The sequence below is a fragment of the Tachypleus tridentatus genome, chromosome 6, assembly GCF_004210375.1.
Source record: "Tachypleus tridentatus isolate NWPU-2018 chromosome 6, ASM421037v1, whole genome shotgun sequence".
NCBI classification, from domain to species: domain Eukaryota; kingdom Metazoa; phylum Arthropoda; class Merostomata; order Xiphosura; family Limulidae; genus Tachypleus; species Tachypleus tridentatus.
Window position 1 is genome coordinate 123,658,029 of NC_134830.1, and position 26,169 is coordinate 123,684,197.

The 26,169-nt window shown below is 31.2% G+C and overlaps 1 long non-coding RNA gene across 1 annotated transcript; it reads left to right on the forward strand.

The window, feature by feature from the left end:
• The first annotated feature begins 10,863 nt into the window (after positions 1-10,863).
• LOC143251446 (uncharacterized) lies at positions 10,864-13,238 on the forward strand. Its single transcript, XR_013028562.1, has 3 exons — positions 10,864-11,214; positions 11,364-11,507; positions 12,970-13,238. It is a non-coding gene; the product is annotated as an uncharacterized LOC143251446 (long non-coding RNA).
• The last annotated feature ends 12,931 nt before the right edge of the window (positions 13,239-26,169 follow it).

The following is a 26,169-nucleotide window of genomic DNA, read 5'->3' on the forward strand; positions in this document are numbered from 1 at the left end:
AAACATGCTCGCCTTTTCAGCCGTGGGAGCGTTATAATGTTACGGTCAGTCCTAAAGAGTTGGCGGTGGGTGGTGATGACTAGCTACCTTCCCTCTAGGGACGGCTAGCGCAGATAGCCATTGAGTAGCTTTGCGCGAAATTCAAAATAAACAAACAAACAATACAAGCTACAATATCTGTTTCCAGTGAAATACAACTTTTATTATCTGTATTTTATAATGATCATGTTTGAATGATTTATTAAGACAATAAAGACGCGGCCTGGCATGGCCAAGCGCGTAAGGCGTGCGACTCGTAATCCGAGGGTCGCGGGTTCGTGCCCGCGTCGCGCTAAACATGCTCGCCCTCCCAGCCGTGGGGGTGTATAATGTGACGGTCAATCCCACTATTCGTTGGTAAAAGAGTAGCCCAAGAGTTAGCGGTGGGTGGTGATGACTAGCTGCCTTCCCTCTAGTCTTACACTGCTAAATTAGGGACGGCTAGCACAGATAGCCCACGAGTAGCTTTGTGCGAAATTCCAAAATAAACAAACAATAAAGGCCATCTTTAAATGAGTTGTTAAACTTGTAATATCCGTGTTTGAATGACTTTTTAAACCAATAATTGCTGTGTTTAAATGACAATTTTAATAATTTATGTTAAAGTATCCTGTAGTTATCACAATTTAATCCTCATTTTATTCTCACTATTAGTTATATAATTTTTCATATAAAAATACATTAAATTTGTCAGTGACATTATTTTTCTCTAAAATAAAAAATAACCATACCATCGTTGAGTTTAAGCATTTTTGTTATAAAATATATTGTTTATTTATTCTTGTGAATATACTAAACAGTAATAAAACAACGTTATGATGTATTTTTAATGTTGTGTGTTCATATATTTAAATATTGTTGTACTGTCACATATTTTGAATCTTAAGAACTGATACTTTTTAATTTCCTGTCAAATGACGGAAACTAAACGAAACTGTAACAGGTTGACCCTAACATTAAGATGATACCTTGTATTATTTAGAGACGTAATTTCCTGAAACTATGGTCCACTGACGTCACTGCGGGCACAAACTATAACTTCTAATATGAACTTTCCGTGTCATACTCACTTTTACTCGTGTTCCTTGTGTCGGTATAAATACATGGTTACATAATGTTTATGTCAGCGATTCCTTAGTAATAGAAATATCATTACATATTTGTTATAAATAGTTTTATGACTAGCATGGCCAGTTGCAATCTGAGGGTCGCGGGCTCGAATCCTCGACACACCAAACGTGCTCGTGCTTTCACCCGTAGGTGAGTTATGAAGTGAAGGTCAATCCTCCTATTCGTTGGTGGTGATGAGTAGCTGCTTTCTTTCCAGTTTTACATAACTAAATTGTAGACGGTAGCGCATATAGCTCTCGCGTATCGTATTTTATCTTATTTTTCTGCCCCTGTTCGTGGTGAGGGGACCTCCCAGGGAAGGTTCTGTTCTGTCTGGTTACCTTCTCTGGGATCTAAACATCCACCCACGTGTTTGCCGTGCGTGGCGACCCGTGAAGGGGAGGAGAGGATCCTGGTGGTTGAGGGGTCCAACCCTAACACACCACTTTGGCCTTGAATTCCTGTAGACGGGCGGCCTTTGGGTGGCCCCCCTTGGGTCAATCGGCTGGTCCACTTGAGCTAGAGTCAACCAAGTACCAGTGTTGGAAGTTCTCAACGGGTGTTGTGGACATTGTGCCTGATGCTGGTGTTTGGGTATAGTGCTCATGAAACCCTAGCGTTGCTGCATTGTCCTTGCATGACTTTGTAGTGCGTCCCCTTGTAGGGCTCCATGGTGGGTGGGGTCAGTGGGTACCGAAATTTTTCCTTTTTCCTATGGATCCTCCTTCAAAAAATTTAAATAAAATTGTGAAAAAACAGTCAATGGGTAAGCGACCACGACTTGAATACTCAGAACAGCAATCTTCAACATCAGTAACACACGTACCTCATTTTCTTATACTACATTCTCTGTCAGACAAACCTTTAGGGCAATTGTCCCCCTTTTTTATTCAGAAGGGGCTAGAAGGACTTGCTGGCTCTCCAAAGTCAGTGAAGAAGCTTCGATCTGGAGACATATTGGTTGAAACATCCACATCCCAACACAGTGAACTCCTCTTGAATTCAAAGGCAATTGGGGATATACCTGTTGAGGTTACACCTCATGCTACTTTGAATTCATCACGAGGAGTTATTGTTGAGAGGGATTTGAAGAACGTCCCCGAGTCATAGATTCTCGCTGGTCTCTCCACTCAAGAAGTTTCTGCAGTGAGGCGCATCTCCACTCACACAGACGGAGTTACTCTGGCGACAAATATCCTTGTTTTGACATTTATATCACCACGTGCACCTGCCACCATCAAGGCAGGTTATCTCATTTGCAGGTTTCGGCCATACATTCCAAACCCTCTCCGATGTTTCCAATGTCAGAGATTCGGCCACTCAAAGACATCATGTAGTGGTTCCCTGACATGTGCTCGTTGTGGGGCCAAGGACCACGATGCCTATGAATGTGACATGGACCCACATTGCATCAACTGCAATGGTTCTCACCCCTCTTACTTTCGTTCTTGCCCAAAATGGTTGGAGGAAAAAGAGGTGCAGCGTTTGAAAACGATACATAACATTAGTTATCCTGAGGCTCGGAAATTGCTGCCCACCACTCCATCTCGGACATATGCTGCTGCACTTCATTCCACAACTACAGTGGGAGTGCAGACAGATCTCTCTGTGCCTCCAAGAGAATCGTTTTAAAAACAAATGAAAAGCCTTTTGACCTCTGTGGTTAAAAAGGTTGATGAATCGACTTCCACACCAATCTCTGTTCCTCCGATACGTTCCAACAAACCTCAAGATCCACGTTCTTCAGTTTCAAATACAGGCATTTCTTCTGATACATCTTTTTCTCCCACCCTAAGAGGCAAAACAATCATTCGTTTGCGTCCTCAGTCACTGGAATCCCCTTCCAATAACAAAGACCTGTCCACTCGACCCAGGGCAGGATCCATGGAGGTTGATAGACCTCCCCCGACTAAGGACAGTAAGGAAAAAAGACGTGGTCGTAAACAGAGTGGTTCTCCAGCCACTTCACCTACCCGTTCTTAAAAATGGCCACCTTGATACAATGGAACTGTCGAGGTTTACGTTCTAATCTGGATGATATCAAAACACTGATTGCTTCCTACCATCCTGTTTGTCTTTCCTTACAAGAAACATTTCTCAAACCTGCTGATACAGTCTCCATTCGGCAGTTTTCTCTGTACAGAAATGACAGGCTGTGTGATGGACGAGTACATGGAGGGGTGGCACTATTGGTTGATAAGCATGTGCCCACCCTGTCTTTGTCACTCAACACACCCTTGGAGGCCGTAGCCATCCGTGTTTCCTTGGGTCATACCATCACTGTTTGTTCTCTGGACCTGTCCCCTGGAGAGACATCTGATTAATCAGACCTTGATGCTCTTGTTGAACAGTTGCCATCTCCATTTCTAATCCTGGAGGATTTTAATGGACATCATCCCCTCCGGGGAAGTGCTGTTATTGATGGGAGGGGTCGATCTGTAGAGCATATGCTCTCTGATCACAATCTTTCTCTTTTCAATGCTGGTTCTTCCACTTATTGTCATGCACCTAGTCAGTCCTTTACCGCTATTGATATCTCGGTTTGCTCCCCTTCATTATTCTCCCATTTTTCATGGAGGGTTGACAGTAATCCACTAGACAGTGATCATTTTCCTATCCTTTTGAGAGAGACTGGCCGTGGTCGATGCCACCCTACCCGCGTGCCCCGGTGGAAGCTAGATCAGGCAGACTGGGACACTTTCACTGATCTCGAAAAACTTGATCCTGCCATCATAAATCAGCCATCAATAGACGATTGTATGGCAGCAGTAACTGGCTGTATTATACAAGCAGCTGCTCTGTGTATTCCTAAAACCTCGACACGTTTTCCACGATATCCTCATCCGTGGTGGAATCCTGCTTGCCACTTAGCACGGAAGGTCCAAAAACGGGCCTGGGATACTTTTCGTAGATATCCCACACTTTCAAACCGTGTCGCTTTCCAATGGGCCCGTGCACATGCAAGGTGGGTAAGACATCAAAGCCAGAAGGAATCTTGGATTACGTTCCCAACTGGCATATCTTCTACCACCAGTTCCAAAGTCATATGGGACAGGGTTCAAAAGGTCAGTGGGCACTACAATTCTGTTCCTCTATTGATCTTACTCTCTCATGGCCAAAAAGTAGCTGATATCCGGAGCATCACCAATACTCTAGGTGAAAGCTTTTGCCGGGTATCTAGCACTTCTGCTTGTTCCTCCACCTTCTTGGCCATCAAGACTCGGGCAGAGCGTTCACCTCTTTCCTTTCGAACTGACTGTCTCTTTGACTATAATTGTCCCTTTACACCGGTGGAACTGCCAGTATATCTGTTGGACCTGATGATGTTCATTATGATATGCTGCACCATCTATCTCCTGCTTCTCTTGATGTCCTTCTGATTGTCTTTAACCAGATCTGGCAGGAGAATGTTTTTCCTGATGCCTGGCGCCAGGCTATTATTTTACCTTTCTCTAAGCCAGGGAAAGATCCCAAGATTCCTTCAAACTACCGTCCAATTGCTTTGACGAGCTGTCTCTGTAAGACCTTAGAAAGGATGGTTAATGCTCGTCTTGTTTGGTTCCTCGAATCAAACAACCTCCTATCGACCACCCAGTGTGGGTTCACTCCACCACAGACCACTTAATTCGTCTTGAAATATCTATTAGAGAAGCCTTTCTCAAACGTCAACATCTTGTATTAATATTCTTTGACATTGAGAAGGCTTATGACACAACATATGGGTTACGTTGCCATTTACCCATGTTTATTAAATTTTTTTTAATGTACAGGAAATTCCAAGTTCGTGTGGGTTCGACACTTTCCCGTTCTTTTGTACAGAAACTTGGAGTCCCTCAAGGCTGTGTTTTGAGTGTCACACTTTTCAGTATAAAGATAAATGCCATCACTGAACAACTCCCTCTCACTATTGCAAATGGGCTGTATGTCGACGACTTTCACATCTCATGTCAGTCGTCGAACATGAGATATATTGAGCGGCAAATACAAACTGCCCTCAATCGTGTACTGAAGTGGACTATGGCGAACGGCTCTAATTTCTCTCTCTCTAAAACCGTATACATGCACTTTTGCCGTCAACGGGGTATTCACCCTGATCCTAAACTTCTTATCGGTGAAGTTTTGCTGGCAGTGGTCCCGGAGACCAAGTTCTTGAGGCTTATCTTTGATCGTAAGCTGACCTTTATATCACACTTAAAGCAGCTTCGGGTCAAATGCACAAGAGCACTGAACATCCTCCGTGTCCTCTCTGCTACCAGTTGGGGAGCAGATCGATGTTCAATGTTAAAGATATATCGTGCTCTTATTCGATCAAAACTCGACTATGGATCAATGGTCTATGGCTCTGCCAGACCCTCGGCCTTAAAGAAGCTGGACCCCATTCATCACCAAAGACTTCGACTTTGCACTGGGGCTCAGCGGTATGTCTGTGGACTTACAATGTTAAAAACCGGGTTTCGATACCCATGGTGGACAGAGCACAGATAGCCCATTGTGTAATTTTGTCCTAAATTCAAAACAACAACTTATTTCTTTAAACAATAAAATAGTTGTTATACATGAATATATTCTGAATATAAAGGTGTTTCTTCGACGGTGTGTGACGTTGTAGTCTCGAGTGAATTTGCAAGTATTCAAAGTTGTATTTAGCCCTTAAAAATATAAATAAAATACTATAAACACCAAACTGAATAATTACAGTATCATACAAAGTTCCTCGCAGTATATCGTAAAGTTTTATTCACAAATCTACAAATTGCAACAAAGACTTTTGCATAATTCTCTAACTTTGAGAAAAAAATGGTGGAAAAAGATAAAAACGATCCATTATGTGAAATCAGTCGCTACTACATAAATGATGGAATTAGGCCTAAGTACCTCTCTGCTGTCAATATATATTTTAGAAATGAACTCGTAATAAGGCTATCACAAGATTATAAAACCAACACAAGTTTTGGAGAAATGTTATAACAAATACAAAAAGGTTTTTATATGTAAAATGTTTCTTATCTTAGTCAAGAAGGAATAAAAGTGTGTTGTCTGTATATACCGAACCGTTAGTTTGAGTGAAAGACGTTTCAAACCGCACATTAGAGAAGATGTTAATCTGGAAACCTACATAGACATCTGTCCTGGAAGGGGTCGGAATGATTGTGGTTTTCTCTAACCCTCATGTAGTATGACAATGAACATTTAACAGTATTGACAGGAGGAAGAGGTCAAAGTGAACCTAACCCTCCCTGGACTGTAAGACTAAACTCTCAAGAGTAGGAATAAAATAAATATATTAACAACAATTTGGAAACGAATAAATTATACAAGAAGGCTAAGGTGTAAAAACCACGGAATCATAGTAAATAACATTATAAAAATGTACAAAACATATGTATGCCTTGCCTTAGAATACGTATGTCCAGTATGGTTAAACATAACACTTAAACAGTTAAATGAATTATACACAATACAAAACTCATTATTTATAGTAGCACATCATCTTAACCAAAACTAAAGTTACAGTAGTGAAGGAAGAAAGTAAATGAAATTAAAAATAAAATCTGGCGAAGAACCAACTATGCTAGGAGTCTAACTGGCAAGAATAGTGGAGTATCAACAAACAACACACTAAAATTTACAAAACATACATTAGACCAGCAATCGACCATGCAGCTCCAGCATGGATAACTGTAAGTGATAAAACAATTAAAACCAAACAACAAACAATCCAAAACAATCTCCTCACAACAGCATAAGGAGTTCTCAGAGCAACATTATCTCAAAATTATCTCATAATTTATACAAAAATATTCAAATATACCAACCATACCAGATAGACTCCCACATGGTACAATAACGTACTTTGATAAAAATTGGATGAAAAACGAATTACTATGCTAAAAAGACAGGTACCTCATACATTATGAAGTTAGTCCTAAACACTTCTCCCCGATCAATATATATCTTAAGCATAAAAGAATAATAATAACAGTAATAAAATAAATAAATAAATATGCCCTGGCATGGCCAAGCGCGTAAGGTGTGCGACTCGTAAACCGAGGGTCGCTGGTTCGCGCCCGCGTCGCGCCAAACGTACTCGCCCTCCCAGCCGTGAGGGCGTTATAATGTTACAGTCAATCTCACTATTCGTTGGTAAAAGAGTAGCCCAAGTGTTGGCGGTGGGTGGTGATGACTAACTGCCTTCCCTCTGGTCTTACACCGCTAAATTAGGGACGGCCCGGTGCAGTGGGCTAACAACCTACTCACTCAAATACTTGTTGAAGAATCCGCAAGCCATTGCGGCCCTATGTTCCTAGATGGAATCTAATGGTGATAACTAACTAACTAAATATATATATAATAATAACAAATATAAATAAAAATATATATCAATAAATATAAATGTATATCAATATATGGACATTGCCCTGAAAAGGGTCGAAGTAATTTAGCTCACTTTGACCTAGAAAAACAGTAACTAACACCATCAACGATGTATTGTAAGGGGAGAGCGACCTCTACTGTTCAGATGGCTAAAGAACAATCACGAATAAGAATCTTCGTCGAACCGGTAAGATTATTCAGTTTTACTGTTTGACGTAAATATCGAAATAATATAATGTAAAAGGTTAATTAACTTAACGTTTTCTGTATCACTACAGCCACGAAACTTACAGTAAAGAAACTCTAGTTGGGACTAACTCTACTCTCGTCATCAGAAATAGTCAAACTCGAGATGCTGCCCTCTATACGTGTTCTGTAGAGAACTCATACGGAAACGACAGCTGGAATATTAAGATGATTGTGAATGGTAAGCCTTATTTTATCTAGTGTTTGTACATTAGTTGCTGAAGTATAAAATGTAAGACATTCTAAAAAACGTAATTTATGTACCCTAATTTATTAAAGTATATATTGCGTATCATTAACTTAAATGTTACTTATATCTGTGTTAAATTACATCATATCTTTGTATTAACTGCTTGTATAAAAATAATAACAATTGAAAGAAAATAACCGAATAAACATTAATTATTTTATTATTTTTTAAAACAGAACCTCCTAAGAGTCCTTCGAATATTGTTATCGGAGAAGTTCGTAGCACGGTCGCTAAGAATACACTGCACAGATTCGGGCAGAGAACAGTAGAGGACTCAGTGAGCCTTTTGACCGTATTACTAGTACTCAACAGGAGGAAGGTAGATGTCTTTATAATTGCAAACAAATGTCTTTAAGATGATGGAATTGTGTAAAGTACGGCCTTAGAAGGATGTTTGTGGATTCATCTCTTTTACTACTACAGTATATTAAGCTATACAAACACATTTTACAAACGCCTAATACAGTAATTCATGAAGATAGTCATAGAATTAAAGTATCTTAACATTCATTTATCAATCTGTTTTAAATGTATTACATTTTGGCTTATCACAATATGTAGATATGTTAAATCGTAGTGAATTATTAACGTAATTATACATCAATGTACTAATTATAACGAATTGTGATGGAGTAAACTATTTTACCCAACCAGGAGCGTCACCTGTGGATGTTAATGTTTTGGCTCTGGACTCAGGAACACTGTTAGTAAGATGGAAGGTAAGTGTTGTGACTTAGAACTAACATTATCAGTAAGTTGGAAGGTAAGTGTGGTGACTTACGACTAACATTGTCAATAAGTTGGAAGGTAAGTGTGGTGACTTACGACTAACATTGTCAATAAGTTGGAAGGTAAGTGATGTGACTGAGAGCTAACTTTTTAGAGAAATATTACATAAGATTGTGTAATGTAAATAAATTGTTTCATTTTCAAATTATTACGTAAAAATAAAAGAATTTATTATTAAATTATCGATGTGGTCTTACCTAAACCTAGAAAACATGTAAGAAAATTTTTAGTGTTTCTTGTTCCTGGGCAGAAAGTGTCATTTTTCAATTGCTTATGCTTAAAGTAAATGGAAAAATCTGTTTTTCTCTTCAAACTTTGCTTTTGTGACCTGGGTAATGAAATTCTCAAATTTACCAATTTTCCAGAACATTCCAGGTAGATTCAGTGCTGGGTAGCTGATAGAGAATTTTCTCGAACTTACTAGAATTTTCAAGAACTCTCCAGAACGTTGTAGAACTTACAAGAATTTTCTAGAAAAGGAGGTAGACGTTGAAGATCCAGATTACAATTTCAGAGGTGCAGCTGGTGAGAGAAACCCATACTACCCCAACCAAAGAGACCTTAATAACCTGATCAGAGATCTTGGTCTAACAAAGTCGAATGCCGAGCTTTCGACATCTAGGCTCGAGGAGTGGGATTTGTTGGATGAAAGTGTGCAAGTCGCAAGTCAGAGGAAGCCTCACCGACATTTTCAAGCTTCTTCACTTATCAAGCTGGGCTCTGCTTCTGCCACAATGTATCCGGTCTGTAACCCGAACGAGTGGCGCCTCTTCATTGATATGTCATCTAGAAGTCTCAAAGCTATGCTGCTTCATAACAAGAATAAGTATCCGTCTCTTCCCCTGGCTCATTCTGTGCAACTCAAAGAGGAATACAACAGCGTCAAGACCTTGCTAGAAGCCATGAAGTATGATGAGTATGGCTGGAAGGTTATTGGAGACTTAAAAATGGTGGCATTCCTTATGGGTCTCCAAGGAAGCTTTACCAAGTTTTCCTGTTATCTTTGCCTTTGGGACAGCAGGGACACCGCAGCGCACTACAATAGGAAGTACTGGTCACAAAGGACCGAGTTCTCTGTGAGAAGGCACAATGTCAAGTGTAAGCCACTGGTGGACCTTAAGAAGGTGTTGTTCCCATCATTACACATAAAACTGGTTCTTATGAAACAATTTGTCACAGCTCTTGATAAGAAGTCTGCAGCCTTCAAGTACCTTTGAGACTTCTTCCCTAAGCTATCTCAGGCAAAGATCAAAGCTGGTGTCTTCGTTGGACCACAAATAAAGAAGATCCTGGAGTGCACAGAATTCCCAAAAAATCTCAGTAGAAAGGAAAAACAAAGTTTTGGGGCAGCTTTGCCGCAGTTGTTCGTGGCTTCTTGGGTCATTACAAGTCCGAAAATTATGTGGAACTGGTTGAGGTCCTGGTGAAGAACTACGGCAAAATAGGCCACAGGATGTCCCTGAAAGTCCATATCCTTGACGATCATCTTGGTAAATTCAAGGAGAATATGAGAGCATACTCTCAAGGCAGCACTTCCACCAAGACATACTGGACTTTGAACGCCGCTACCAAAGAGCGTATAAAGAAAATATGATGGAAGACTATATCTGGGGGCTGATACATGAAAGTGATTTACATTACAGTCGCAAGTCTTGAAAAACTACTCACTTCTAAACATTTTTGTACAACTTTAGTATAAATACATGTACATTTTGATTCATATGTTGTTTTATTCAGACCTTATGTAAATGAAAATGTGCAAATTTGCTCCTTTATACACATAAAATAGGTTAATTTCTAAATTCTTCAAAGTTTGAAGGGAATAATGACCATTTTATGTACTATTACAACATAAGCAAATAAATAATAACACATACTATCCATGCTATTTTATGTCTTTATATGAATCATTTGTTACAAATTGATAGCTGATAAACAAATATGGTTCTTGTTCAGATCCACCATCTGCTCCTATCGTAAAAAAACTTGTAGGTGTGGACACTGACCCCTTGACCTTAGACTGGAGAAACCCACAGAAAGAAGGACCTGTTCTACGTAAATTACTTTTGAAACATCTGATAAATATATACATAACTTATCTTCTATAAACTTAATGACTGTTAGTCTGATATCCACTCAACATGGTGTGTTAAATCTGGTTAAGTTAGTCCAGTTTTACTGTTTAGAATACGAACTGGAGTTTAAAAAGATGGGATGGTTAAACACCAGCGCCACCTACCGGGATCTATCAGTAGCTATAAAGTAACCCACCTACAGACAGGATCTCGGTATGAACTTAAATTGGCAGCCTACAACAAGTTTGGAAGAGAAAGTGTGTCGTCTCCTGTTGTAGCCTTTACTGAAGCACTTGGGAAGTTCAAAGAGTTAAACTAACAGAGATAAGGGTATGAACATAAGATAGGCTTAAACTGTTAAGTGTTGGTTAGTGAATGTGGACTGTAATATGTAAATAATATTTTAATTACTTTAGTAAACGTTAGTTATACCTGTTTGTCTTGGTAAATTGAAATCAGCAGCTATTTCCTGCTTATAGGAGTTAAGTCAGCTCAGGAAACAGAAGAAGGACCTTTCTATATCCGGTTATATTTCATAATTCCTGTTGCGATTTCCCTTACAGTTATTGTTTGTGCTGTGGTAGTTGCTTGGGCTTGTTTGAAGAAGGAACACATAGTGGAAAGTAAGTAAATCAGTCGTTACGTTATCTTATGTTGTCGTAATGGTCGTTCTTCTACCACTTCATGTTAGGTACGTAATACTAGCCAGATTGACAAGTTTAAAAGACTTATAATTGTAGATAAACCACTGAAGTATGGTCAGTTGATGATGAACTATAATGTTTAACTATTGTGACATTTTGGTTTAAATGGACACAAAATTCTATATTTCTTTTAATCCTTACACTTTAACAAATACACAAACTATATTTTTCTCTTGTTATTAATTGTGGAACGATTTCAATATTATCAAAAGTTGTGTATAGCACAACTGTTTCTTTTACCTACAGAAAATCAACCAATATACGTAGCTTGCGGGTACAGATCATCCTACGAACCTCCTCCAACCATACAGGAACATTAAAGTCACGTGACAGTAGGGCCTTTGAAAGTGGATATGACATTTCATGAGACGTTTCAGAATATAGAGGAAGGGTGTAATGTAGCTGAGAAAGGTTTCTTTGATAAATAGATTTGAAATCAAGCATCGTATTGAGATAAAATGTATTATAAATATTAGGGTTACTTCAGTTGAATTACTTGTTTTATTGTGAAGAGAGATTTAAAAAGTGATTAAGTCAAATTCGTGTAAAATATTATTACAAACGATTTTTACAAATATTCACTTTGCTGAACATCTTTACACATTTTTCTCAGTGATGAATTATTAATTTTTGTTTGTAACTAACAAAGGACATGTAACTAACCTTTTTCAAAACATAATGTTCCTAGATACAACCTTCTCAGATAAACCACTGCCTCTTTTCTTCAGGAGGATTATTGTGGTTAGTAACTCTTGGTTAGTGATATCATTTTTACCCCATTAACACAGGTTAGTTTACAAAGCATCTCAAGTAAATCACCTATATAATCGTATAAAATAAATACATATTTTGAATGCTACAAAAATCTCCATATTTTATCGTTTAGTTATTGTATTGAACAGTATTAAATATGAGAAAACTAACTTGAGAATATTTATTAATGATCTATATTTGCATAAGTTAATATTAGGTGTCATACCTGAATAACTCATTTAAATCAGTTAGTGAAATATCTAATTGAATATTGCTGTAATTAATAGAAATTTTGAATTATAGATTGTTACTTTATTTGCCTTAAACTTATAGTAAAACGAAGTTCACAATATCTTGAGAATTATTCATTAAAAACTAAATTTACTAAATTTTTAGTCGAGTATTTCTCAACTGTGTTAATATTCCACACAATGAAGAGATATCATGATATGTTTATGTTGTTCCATTGTTCTACATCTGCTGATGATGGTTACTTTAAATTCATATAGAATGTTTAATATGAATAATACCAAATACTTGAATGGTTTGCAATGATGCTTTTAATTATATATATATTTCTTTATAGAATTTGAATTTTCAGGTGTAATATTTCTTTTTCTCTTTTCAGTCAAATGACAGAACTACACAAAACTGAAACAGTTTAACCCTAACACGTAGAAGATATTCAGTAAAGTTGATTGACGTGCTTCCTTCAGTAGGTCCATGACGTCACGCTATGTGAAAGTATTAAATTTCAATATTGACACTGCGTTTCTTACTCATATTTATGTTTGTTGTGTTCATGTAAGTACGTGTATACTCAATGTTTATCAGCTAATTGTTCGAAACATAACACATGTCACTTGTAAGTTATTATTACTTTAGACGTGGATGTCACATGTAGATATTTGACTTTATTTGGTTCATTTTGTTGGAATCAGTACAACTTCTATTATCTGCATTGTATAATGACCACGTTTGAATGCTTTATTAAAACAAGAATGTCAACTCTTGAGTGTTTTGTTAAAAGAGTATTGTCCGCGTTTGAATGACTTATTAAAACAATAATTGTTGTGTTTAAATGACAATTTTGATAATGTGTTAAATTATCCTGCAGTTATCACAAATGACCCCTCATTTTATTCTCACGATTGGTTATATAACTGTTCATGTAATAATGAACACATTAAATTTGTCACTGACCTTCATTGTTTTCAAATAAAAATATCCATAACATCGTTCAATTTAAGCATTTTTGTTATAGAATATATTGTTTATTTATTCTTGTGAATATACTAAACAGTAATAAAACAATGTTATGTTCTATTTTTAATGTTGTGTGTTCGTGTATTTAAATATTCTTGTACTGTCACATATTTTCGATCTTATTAAGAACTGATACTTTTTAATTTCCTGTTAAGTGACGGAAACTAAACAAAACTGTAACAAGTTAACCCTAACACTAAGATATTACCTAGCATTATTCAGTGACGTCTTTCCTGTAACTCTGTTCCACTGACGTCGCTTTGGACAGAAACTATAACTTCTAATATGAAGTTTCTGTGTCATACTCACTTTTTCTGGTGTTCCTTGTGTCGGTATAAATACATGATTACATAATGTTTATGTCAGCGTTTATTAGTAATAGAAATATCATTACATATTTGTTATAAATAGTTTTATGACTAGCAGGTCCAGTTGGTTAGAGCTCACGACTTGCAATCTGAGGATAGCGGGCTCGAATCCTCGACACACCAAATATGCTCATCCTTTCAGCTGTGGGTGAGTTATGAAGTTAAGGTCAATCCCATTATTCGTCGGTGGTTGGTAGTGATGAGTAGTTGCCCTCTTTTTTGTTTTACACAACTAAACTGGGGACGGCAGCGCATGTAGCACTTGCGTATCGCGTTTTAGTTTATTTCTCTAGACAATAAAATAGTTGTTGCAAATGAATAATATATTGCAAATTTAAAGGCGTTTCTTTAACACTGTGTGGCGTTGTATTCAAGAGTGAGTTCTCGGGTATGCAAAGTTGTACTTAGCCCTTAAAACATACAAATAAAATATCATCAATACAAAACTGAATAATTACTGTATCATATAAAGTTCCTCGCAGTATATCAAGTTTTATTCACAAATATACAAATTGTAACAGAAACTTCTGCATATTTCTCTAACTTTGAGAAAAAATTGGTGGAAAAAAACAACGATCTATTGTGTGAACTTGATGGCAATTGCACAAATGATGGAATTAGGCCTAAGAACCTCTTTGATGTTAATATATATTTTAGAAATAAACACGTAATAAGGCTATCAAAAGATTATAAACCCCACAAGAGTTTTGGACAAATGTGATAATTAATACAAAATGGTTTTTGTATGTATCAGGTCATCTCGTAAGTAATGTCCGAAAATTTAATATAGAAAGTGCATCATCATTTCTGTCTTTGTAGAAGGCTTTAATGAGTAAAACATGTAGTAGGATGTGTATAAAAATGTTCAGACAAATTAAAGAAAGTAACCCAACTCCACTTTTTCAGATCATTAATCAAATAAACCCTTATGAAGATGGATATGTCTGAGGAGCATATTAGGCATATAATACTTTATGAACTTAAAAAGGCAATAGTGCAGCAGACACTACACAAAACATTCATAGTGTTTATGGTGTAGAGTCTCTCAATGAAAGAAAACGTTGAAGGTGGTTTCAGATGTTCAGATCAGGTGATTACAGCTTGAGTGATGCTCTACGTTCAGGTCATCTTATTGAGATTAATGATGACTTGTTGCTGGCTGCACTTGATAAAGATTGTGCTGTAACAGTTGAAGAACCAGTACAAAAGCTTAATTCAATCCATTCAACAGTTCAACAACTTGGAAAGGTGTCAAAACCTTGAAAATGGGTCCCCCATAATTTGACAGAAGTCAACCTTAGAGCAAGAGTGGACATTTACACTTTCTGCACTCTCGTGAACGTAACACAGATTTTTTAAACAAGTTAATGACTGGAGACGAAAATGAATATTTTATAAAATCTTAAGCTCCGCATACAATGGCTCAGTACAGGTAACTGGCTAAAGCAAAGCTTTAAATAGACCTCCACCCTTGGAAAGTTGTTAAGCGTTTGGTGGAATATTGTTGGTGTTATCCACTTTGAGTTTCTACCACTCAATGAAACGATTACTCTGACTTCTATTGTCAACATTACAGCATTTGAATGTTGTACTGGACGAAAAGAGGCCTGCTTTGATCAGTCGTGAAGGTGTTGTGTTACACCAGGATAATGCACGGCTCCATACAGCAAGGATCACATCTGCAAAGATTAAAGAGCTAGACTGGGAAACTCATCCACATCCTCCTTATTCTCCAGACCTTGCCCCATCCGATTACCATTTATTCTGACGTTTACAGAACTATCTTGATGGAAAAGAGCTTGGAATACATTCTACATTCTTTTCTTCCAAACACTAAGAATTTCATAGAAGTGGCATTCAGAAGCCTGTGAATCGTTGGCAGGAAATAATTAATAATAATGTAACATACATTATTGATAAATAACATTAAGACGTTTGAAATCCTTCATTTGTTTTGAACCTAAAATCGGGCATTACTTAAGGGATGACCTGGTAAAATGTATTATGTTAGTCAAGAAACAGTGAAAAATGTGTTGTTTGTGTTTACCAAACCGTTCGTTTAAGTGAAAGACGTTTCAAAACGAACATTAGAGAAGTTATACGCAACAGAAGATTTTAATCTGGAAACCTACATGGACATTTGTCCTGGAAGGGGTCGGAACAAGTGTGATTTACTCCGACCCTCCTGTAGTATTATAATGAACACTCAAAGTGAACCAGAGCCTCCCTGGACTATGAGACCAAACTCTCAAAAATAAGAAGAAAAGGAACTATATTAACAACAATTTGGAAACAAATAAATTATTTAAGAAGTCAAAGGTGATAAAAGCATGGAACCATAGCAGATAACATTATCAAAATATACAAAACATACATAGAACACGTATGACCAGTATGGTTAAATATAGCACCTAAACAGTTAAATAAATTACACACAATACAAAACTAATTATTTATAAAAGCACATGTAACCCACCATCCAAATTAAATTCATGACAAGTTCATTACATGGAAACTATCGCCGATAGACTCTGGTTTAATTAACATAATCAATTATGAAAACTTATCAAAAAAACGACCTACTGTGTTTACATTATAGCTACTACTACTTCTGTTATCTGTATTCCACAATGGCCGTGTTTAAATGATTTATTAAAAGAATAATGGCCGTATTTGATTGATTTGTTGAAACAATAATTCCTGTGTTCAAATAACAAATTTATCTATTTGTATTAAATTATCCACCAGTTATCACAAATGGCCCCTTAATTTATTCTCGTAATTAGCACTGACATTTTTCATGTAAAAATAACCAAATAGTATTTTTCAACTTCAATATCACAAGAACCGATACACAATTGAAAACAGAAATCCACAGAAGAATCACCCGTAGTGGATTATACATTCCCTGGGACTCAGCACATGAAACAAAACAAAAACTCAACGTATTAAGAAACCAAATAAACACAGCCACAAAACTATGTTCACCTGATAAAATTAACGACGAAATCAATAAAATAAAACAACACTTCATCAACATCAACAAATTTCTTCCAATATCCGTTGAAAAAATTACACGCACACATAGAGACTAACAACACAATCGACAACAAACAATAATAAATCCTAAGACACAAGAAACTACAAAACCTTACACTGCTACATACCATATTTTCCCGACATCAGCGAAAAAGTAACCAACATTTGGATAAAAACTTATTACAAAAAAACAACATTCTAGTAAACACCAAATATATTCAAAAACCAGGTACGAAACTAAAGTCCATACTATGTAAAAACTACACTGAGAAACACAACACCAACATTATGTATAAAATACAATACAACAACAGTCACGACTTCTATATTAGAGAAACAAGAAGAAAAATGGAAACCAGATTCAAAGAATACAAAAGACAATCCTGTCCACGTTTTAGAATACTACGAATCAAATAAACACAACATAACCATAGAAAACACCCAAATACTAAGAAGGGAAATAAACACAAAATTAAAGAAGCCTTACTTAAACAACTAAAACAAATATAAAGAAACCCTTTTATACCTATACGAATTAATAACCTTACACGTATCTACAACGCCACCTACAATGACGTAACCGTTTATACTCTCGTTCCTGAGACGTGTCCGGTATTGTTCGGTGCACTCTCTCTCTTTGTTGTCTTAAAAAGGATCTAGGAAGGTCGAAACGTTGTTCTCTGCTTTATTAGTAAAAGTGTTAATACCCATACCAGCCGATCTCAGATACAAAAGGGTTTTTATATGTACAACGTTTTTATGTTAGTCCAGAACAAGTGAAAAATGTGTTGTAAGTATATACCTAACCGTTCGTTTAAGTGAAAGACGTTTTAAAACCAACATTAGATATCTTATACGTAACGCAAGATGTTGATATGGAAACCTACATGGACATTTGTCCTGAAAGAAGTCTAAGGTACAAAAAGCACGGAATCATAGGAGATAACGTTATCAAAATATACAAAACATACATACACCCTGTCTTAGAACACTTATGTCCAGTATCGTTAAACATAACACCTAAACAGTTAAATAAATTACACACAATGCAAAAATCATTATTTATAGTAGCACACGTAACACACCATCCAAATTCATTACATGTTCATTACATAAAAACTATCTCTGATAGACTCTGGTTTAATTCCTTAAATTAATTTATGAAATGTTGTCATAAAACGACCTACTGTGTTTAAATTATAATTAATACATACGTGATGTAAATAGATCTAAGCACCTGTTGCCATTTAACATTTATTTTAGAAAGAAAGAGTTAATCAGGCCCTCTAATACTGGACTGATTAAACCACATTAGTTTCAGATTAAGTTGAAACATTTAAAATGTTATTCAAATGAGATTATAACTAGTGAAAAGTGTGTGTAACATACTAAACTGTTTATTAAGTATGGAACTATGTAATATCGAACATAAGTAATGGTGTACATTACACATTAATGTAACTGGTGACCCCTACATGAACATTGCTTTGAAATCAGTCAATGTAAGTATGGTTTTCTCAGGTTCTCAAGGAGGAGAAAAAGGGGACCTGATCCTCTCACATCTAAAAAACTTGAACTACGATAAAAATCACAAACTATTGTATTAAGAAGAAATAACTAGGTGTCTGGTAATACGGTGTAATGATATGTGATGTTTACCAGATAAACGTTATTTATCTGTGGAACATGGTAAATAGCACGAAACTCTGTAAGAAGAAATTTATGACAATCGCCTTGAAGATGACAATAGAAACTGTGAAATTAATTTTACCACTTGTGGACAAACTATTACTTTTTATTAAAATAACAAGAGACTAGATGGCTCTATTGACCTTACTCTTGTAGGTCGTCCAGTACGATCTAAATAATACTTGAAGGAAATGAAGAGAAACAATGTGATTGCATTTATGAGTGTTATGCTACACTCTGTCAGTGTCTAACTTTTAGTACAATGTAATCAGTGTTTACTATAACTGTAAGAAGTTCCTAACCAAAAATGAACAAGTTACAGAAGTGAAGGAAGAATGGTACAATTAAATTGATAACTTGGGAAACATTTATATATTAATAATTCTTCCTCGTCTCTGTTGATTTATCTTAAAATATTTACATTCTATCTTTATCCTAACACTGTTAGTTTTTATTCGTGAGCTATGTTTAATTTTCTTGTTTACAGTCACTATAATGTGTTTGGTGCTGTTTAAATAACAGTTTAGATATATATGTAAATTACAAACAACACAGAATGGTTTTTATACATTAATGACATAATATTTTATATTTTCTTAGTGGAAACATTAAGTGGCGTTGTTTTCTTGTGTTTACAAGGAAACCTTTGTCGCAGTGTAAATTCTATAAACAATATTTTTTTCTGAAAATAATGTACATAGTGTTGGTTTAGAAATTCTGTTATATTTATTGTATCCATAAGAAGTTTCTAACAAGAATTAAACAAGTTAAGGAAGCAGAGAAAGAATGGTAAAGCTTATACTGAACGTAACAGGCCCCCGCTAGTACGTCTACGGATTTACAACGCTAAAATTAGGGGTTCGATTCCCCTAGGTGGGCTCAGCAGAGAGCCCGATCTGGATTTGTTAAAAGAAAACACACACACACACACAATTAATGTAACATCTATGGTAAAAGTGACGCTTAACACTGATATGTTCGTGCAACAAAAACTGTGGCCTCACGGCAATGTGGGTGAGTGTGGAAATGGCTGAAAGTTCGAACCCCAGCTGCTTCAGTCTATTTCTTACAATAACATATTATAATAGTAAGCGAAACTCTGATATACAATAACAATAAATTTAAAATACCAAATTATACAACAATAAGGAAAGACAGAATAAACAAAAATGATGAAAATAGAGGCATTATGCTGCTCTACAAAATGGAACTATCAGTTATAAAAATTACATTGAGGTTGTAACAACGAACATGTTACAATCGATATCCTGCAAAGAAACAAAACAAAAGTAACTGTAGCAGGGATTTACTGCTCACCAAATAAACAACTAGATATAGCATTACTCAACAACATCTTTTCCCACAACCAAAACTCTATAGTTATTGGTGACTTAAATAGTAAAAATGTGTTAACTTTGGATGATGGAGCTCAAACAACAATGGTAGAAGCCTCTTACAATTGATAGATGATTCATAGTCTTATTAAATGATACCACCCCTACACACATAGCGTATTCCACTAACTCCAGTGACTTAGTAGACCTGTGCATGTGTACATATAATCTGAGCCAAAACTAATAAAATTCCAAGTGGGAAAAGATGATAGTGATCACCTACCAATTTATTGCGTCTTCGATCTCGCCCCCATAAAAATATAACCCTTAAGAAAGAAACATTTAATTACAGAAAAGAAAATTGGCAAGATTACAAACAGGAATTAGACAATCTATCACCTAATAAAGTTATAAAAGAAGTTAAAATCCATATTGAAATGGATAACTACTGTCAAACAACAATGGAGTGCCTTCAGAAAGCAGCCAAGGAATGGAAACAATATCAAAACAACACCATAAAACAACAAACAACACATGGAAACCCACCACAGAAATAATCGTCTTAATCAAAAAACGAAGACGATTAAGAAGACAGTGCATGATAACAAGAAACAGAGAAATAAAAACGCAAATAAACAATATAAGAAATCACATCGGAACACAAATAAAACAACAAAAACAAGATAAATGGAACAACTACTGCTCAAAACTAAATGATAAAACTGACCCGAAAAAAATTCTGGTCACACCTTAAAAGACTCATCAATGATAATACAGTCCCAAAGAAATATCCTGCACTCGAACATAATAATACAATAGCACACACAAATAAAGAAATAGCCCAAGCTTTCAAAGATCAACTTCAAAATACTTTAAAACTCACAATGATTCAAATATGGATACATATTTCTAAAATAAAGTCACTAATCACATATTAAACAATAAACAACAATTTGAACCAATTTTTCCAATAAACATAACTGAGACAAACACAAGACCGAACACAGATTATGCAAATACGTTACTAACAAATGAAATATCCCTTCAAGAATTACTCGAAGCAATAAAAAACACAAAAGACAAATCTCCAGGTGAAGATGAAATACAAGCTATCCTTCTAAAAAAGAGCGCTCCGATATAGTTTGACCACCTAAAATCACTTTTAACCTATCTCTACCCTCAGGATACATCCCAGTTTCTTGGAAGCTTGCTAATATATTAATGTGCCATAAGGAAGGAAAGCCAGTAAATAAACCTAATAGCTACCGGCCAATCAGCCTGACCAACTGTGTAGGCAAAATTTTCGAAAAAATAATCAGTTATAGACTCTCCACATTCTTAGAGATAACATCAAAATTACCAAAAGAACAAAATGGATTCAGGAAATTTAGACAAACGACAGATCACCTAATCAGATCAACCGAAACTATAATAGATAGCTTCATTGAAAAATAATGTACTGTCGCTTGCTTCCTTGATATCGAGAAAGCATTCGACACTGTATGGCACGATGGTTTAAGGTTCCGAATGAATGAAATGGAACTACCGTGAGGAATTATTCGCTGGTTATCTAACTTTTTGGAAAATAGAAAGTGTAGAGTAAATATTGAGGGTACATTTTCTGAATACTTTACTCCTAAAGCTGGTGTCCCTCAGGGAGGGGTGGTTAGCCCAATACTCTTCATCATGTATGTAAACAATATGCCACTGAGGTATCCAAATCATGGATTCTCTTCACAGTTCGCAGATGATGTGGCAATCTGGAAATGTGCCGCAACCACTAACATACAACCGCAACTTAATAGAATAAGTGAATACTGTCAAAAATACAGAATAAAAATAAACACAGCAAAAACACAACCCGTAGTCTTTACGAAATTAACAAAACACAAATAAACAACAGCCAGAATTATATATGAATGGCACACCTCTTCAGACTGCAATATCGGCAAAATTTTTAGGTTTGACCTATGATTCAAAACTAACTTGGATCAATCATGTGAACGAAATTAAGAATAAAGTCTGGCGAAGAACTAACTATGCTAGGAGTCTAACTGGTAAAAACAGTGGAGCATCTACAGATAACATACTAAAAATTTATAAAACATATATTAGACCAGTAATAGATTATGCAGTGATAAAACAATTAAAACCAAACTACAAACAATCCAAAACACACTCCTCACAACTGCATACAGAGTTCCAAGAACTATATCATCTCAATTCATTCACAAATATTCGAACATACCAACCATACCAGATAGACTCCTACATAGTACAATAATATACTTTAATAAGAATCGGATGAAAAACGAATTACTATTCTAGACAGGTACCTCATACATGATGAAGCTAGTCCTAAATATCTTTCCCTAGTTAATTTATATTTTAAATATAAAAATAAATAAATAAATACATTAAAAATAATAATAATAATAAATATCAAATAAATTAATAATAATAAATATTAATTAATAATAATAATAATAAATATTAAATAATAATAATAAATATTCAATAATAATAATAATAATAAATATTAAATAATAATAATAAATATTAAATAATAATAATAAATATTAAATAATAATAATAAATATTAATTAATAATAATAATAATAATAAATATTAAATAATAATAATAATAATAAATATTAAATAATAATAATAAATATTCAAAAATAATAATAATAATATAGATATTAAATAATAATAATAAATATTAAATAATAATAATAAATATTAATTAATAATAATAATAATAATAAATATTAAATAATAATAATAATAATAAATATTAAATAATAATAATAAATATTCAAAAATAATAATAATAATAAATATTCAAAAAATAATAATAATAATATAGATATTAAATAATAATAATAAATATTAAATAATAATAATAAATATTAATTAATAATAATAATAATAATAAATAATAATAATAATAAATAATAATAATAATAAATATTAAATAATAATAAATATTCAATCATAATAATAATAAATATTCAATCATAATAATAATAAATATTCAATAATAATAATAATAAATATTCAATCATAATAATAATAAATATTCAATAATAATAATAATAATAGATATTAAATAATAATAATAAATATTCAATAATAATAATAATAAATATTTAATAATAATAATAATAATAACAAATATTAAATAATAATAATAATAATAATAAATATTCAATAATAATAATAAATATTCAATACTAATAATAAATATTCAATAATAATAATAATAATATAGATATTAAATAATAATAATAAATATTAAATAATAATAATAAATATTAATTAATAATAATAATAATAATAAATATTAAATAATAATAATAATAATAAATATTAAATAATAATAATAAATATTCAAAAAATAATAATAATAATAAATATTCAAAAAATAATAATAATAATATAGATATTAATAATAATAATAAATATTAAATAATAATAATAAATATTAATTAATAATAATAATAATAATAAATAATAATAATAATAAATATTAAATAATAATAAATATTCAATAATAATAATAATAAATATTCAATCATAATAATAATAAATATTCAATAATAATAATAATAATAGATATTAAATAATAATAATAAATATTCAATAATAATAATAATAAATATTTAATAATAATAATAATAATAACAAATATTAAATAATAATAATAATAATAATAAATATTCAATAATAATAATAAATATCCAATACTAATAATAAATATTCAATAATAATAATAATAATAGATATTAAATAATAATAATATTCAATAATAATAATAATAATAATAAATATTAATTAATAATAATAATAATAATAATAAATATTAAATAATAATAATAAATATTAAATAATAATAATAATAATAAATATTAAATAATAATAATAAATATTAATAAATAATAATAATAATAATAAATATTAATAATAATAATAATAATAATAAATATTAAATAATAATAAGAATAAATATTAAATAATAATAATAAATATTAAATAATAATAATAATAAATATCCAATAATAATAATAATAATAATAATAAATATTAAATAACAATAATAATAATAAATATTAAATAATAATAATAATAAATACCAAATAATAATAATAAATATTAAATAATAATAATAAATATTAAATAACAATAATAAATATTAATAATAATAAATATCCAATAATAATAATAATAATAATAAATATTAAATAATAATAATAAATATTCCAATAATAATAATAATAATAAATATTAAATAATAATAATAAATATTAAATAACAATAATAAATATTAAATAATAATAATAAATATTAAATAATAATAATAAATATTAAATAATAATAATAAATATTAAATAATAATAACAACATTAATTAATAATAATAATAAATATTAAATAATAATAATAATAAGAATAAATATTAAATAATAATAATAATAATAAATATTAAATAATAATAATAATAATAATAATAAATATTAAATAATAATAAGAATAAATATTAAATAATAATAATAATAATAAATATTAAATAATAATAATAAATATTAAATAATAATAATAAATATTAAATAATAATAATAAATATTAATTAATAATAATAAATATTAAATAATAATAATAAATATTAAATAATAATAATAATAATAAATATTAAATAATAATAATAAATATTAAATAATAATAATAAATATTAAATAATAATTAATTAATAAATATTAAATAATAATAATAATAATAAATATCCAATACTAATAATAAATATTAAATAATAATAATAATAAATATTTAATAATAATAATAATAATAACAAATATTAAATAATAATAATAATAATAATAAATATTCAATAATAATAATAATAACAACAAATATTAAATAATAATAATAATAATAATAAATATTCAATAATAATAATAAATATTCAATAATAATAATAATAATAATAAATATTCAATAATAATAATAATAATAGATATTAAATAATAATAATATCAATAATAATAATAATAATAGATATTAAATAATAATAATATCCAATAATAATAATAATAATAAATATTAAATAATAATAATATTCAATAATAATAATAATAATAAATATTAAATAATAATAATATTCAATAATAATAATAATAATAAATATTCAATAATAATAATAAATATTAATTAATAATAATAATAATAATAATAATAATAATAATAAATATTAATAAATAATAATAATAATAATAAATATTAATTAATAATAATAATAAATATTAAATAATAATAATAATAAGAATAAATATTAAATAATAATAATAATAATAAATATTAAATAATAATAATAATAATAATAATAAATATTAAATAATAATAAGAATAAATATTAAATAATAATAATAATAATAAATATTAAATAATAATAATAATAAATATTAAATAATAATAATAATAAATATTAAATAACAATAATAATAAATATTAAATAATAATAATAAATATCCAATAATAATAATAATAAATATTAAATAATAAGAATAATAATAAATATTAAATAATAATAATAATAAATACTAAATAATAATAATAAATATTAATTAATAATAATAATAAATATTAAATAATAATAATAATAATAAATAATAAATAATAATAATAAATATTAAATAATAATAATAAATATTAAATAATAATAATAAATATTAAATAACAATAATAAATATTAAATAATAATAATAAATATTAAATAACAATAATAATAATAAATATTAAATAATAATAATAAATATTAAATAATAATAATAAATATTAAATAATAATAATAATAAATATTAAATAATAATAATAAATATTAATTAATAATAATAATAATAATAAATATTAAATAACAATAATAAATATTAAATAATAATAATAATAAATATTAAATAATAATAATAAATATTCAATAATAATAATAATAAATATTAAATAATAATAATAATAATAAATATTCAATAATAATAATAATAAATATTCAATAATAATAATAATAAATATTAAATAATAATAATAATAATAAATATTAAATAATAATAATAATAATAAATATTAAATAATAATAATAATA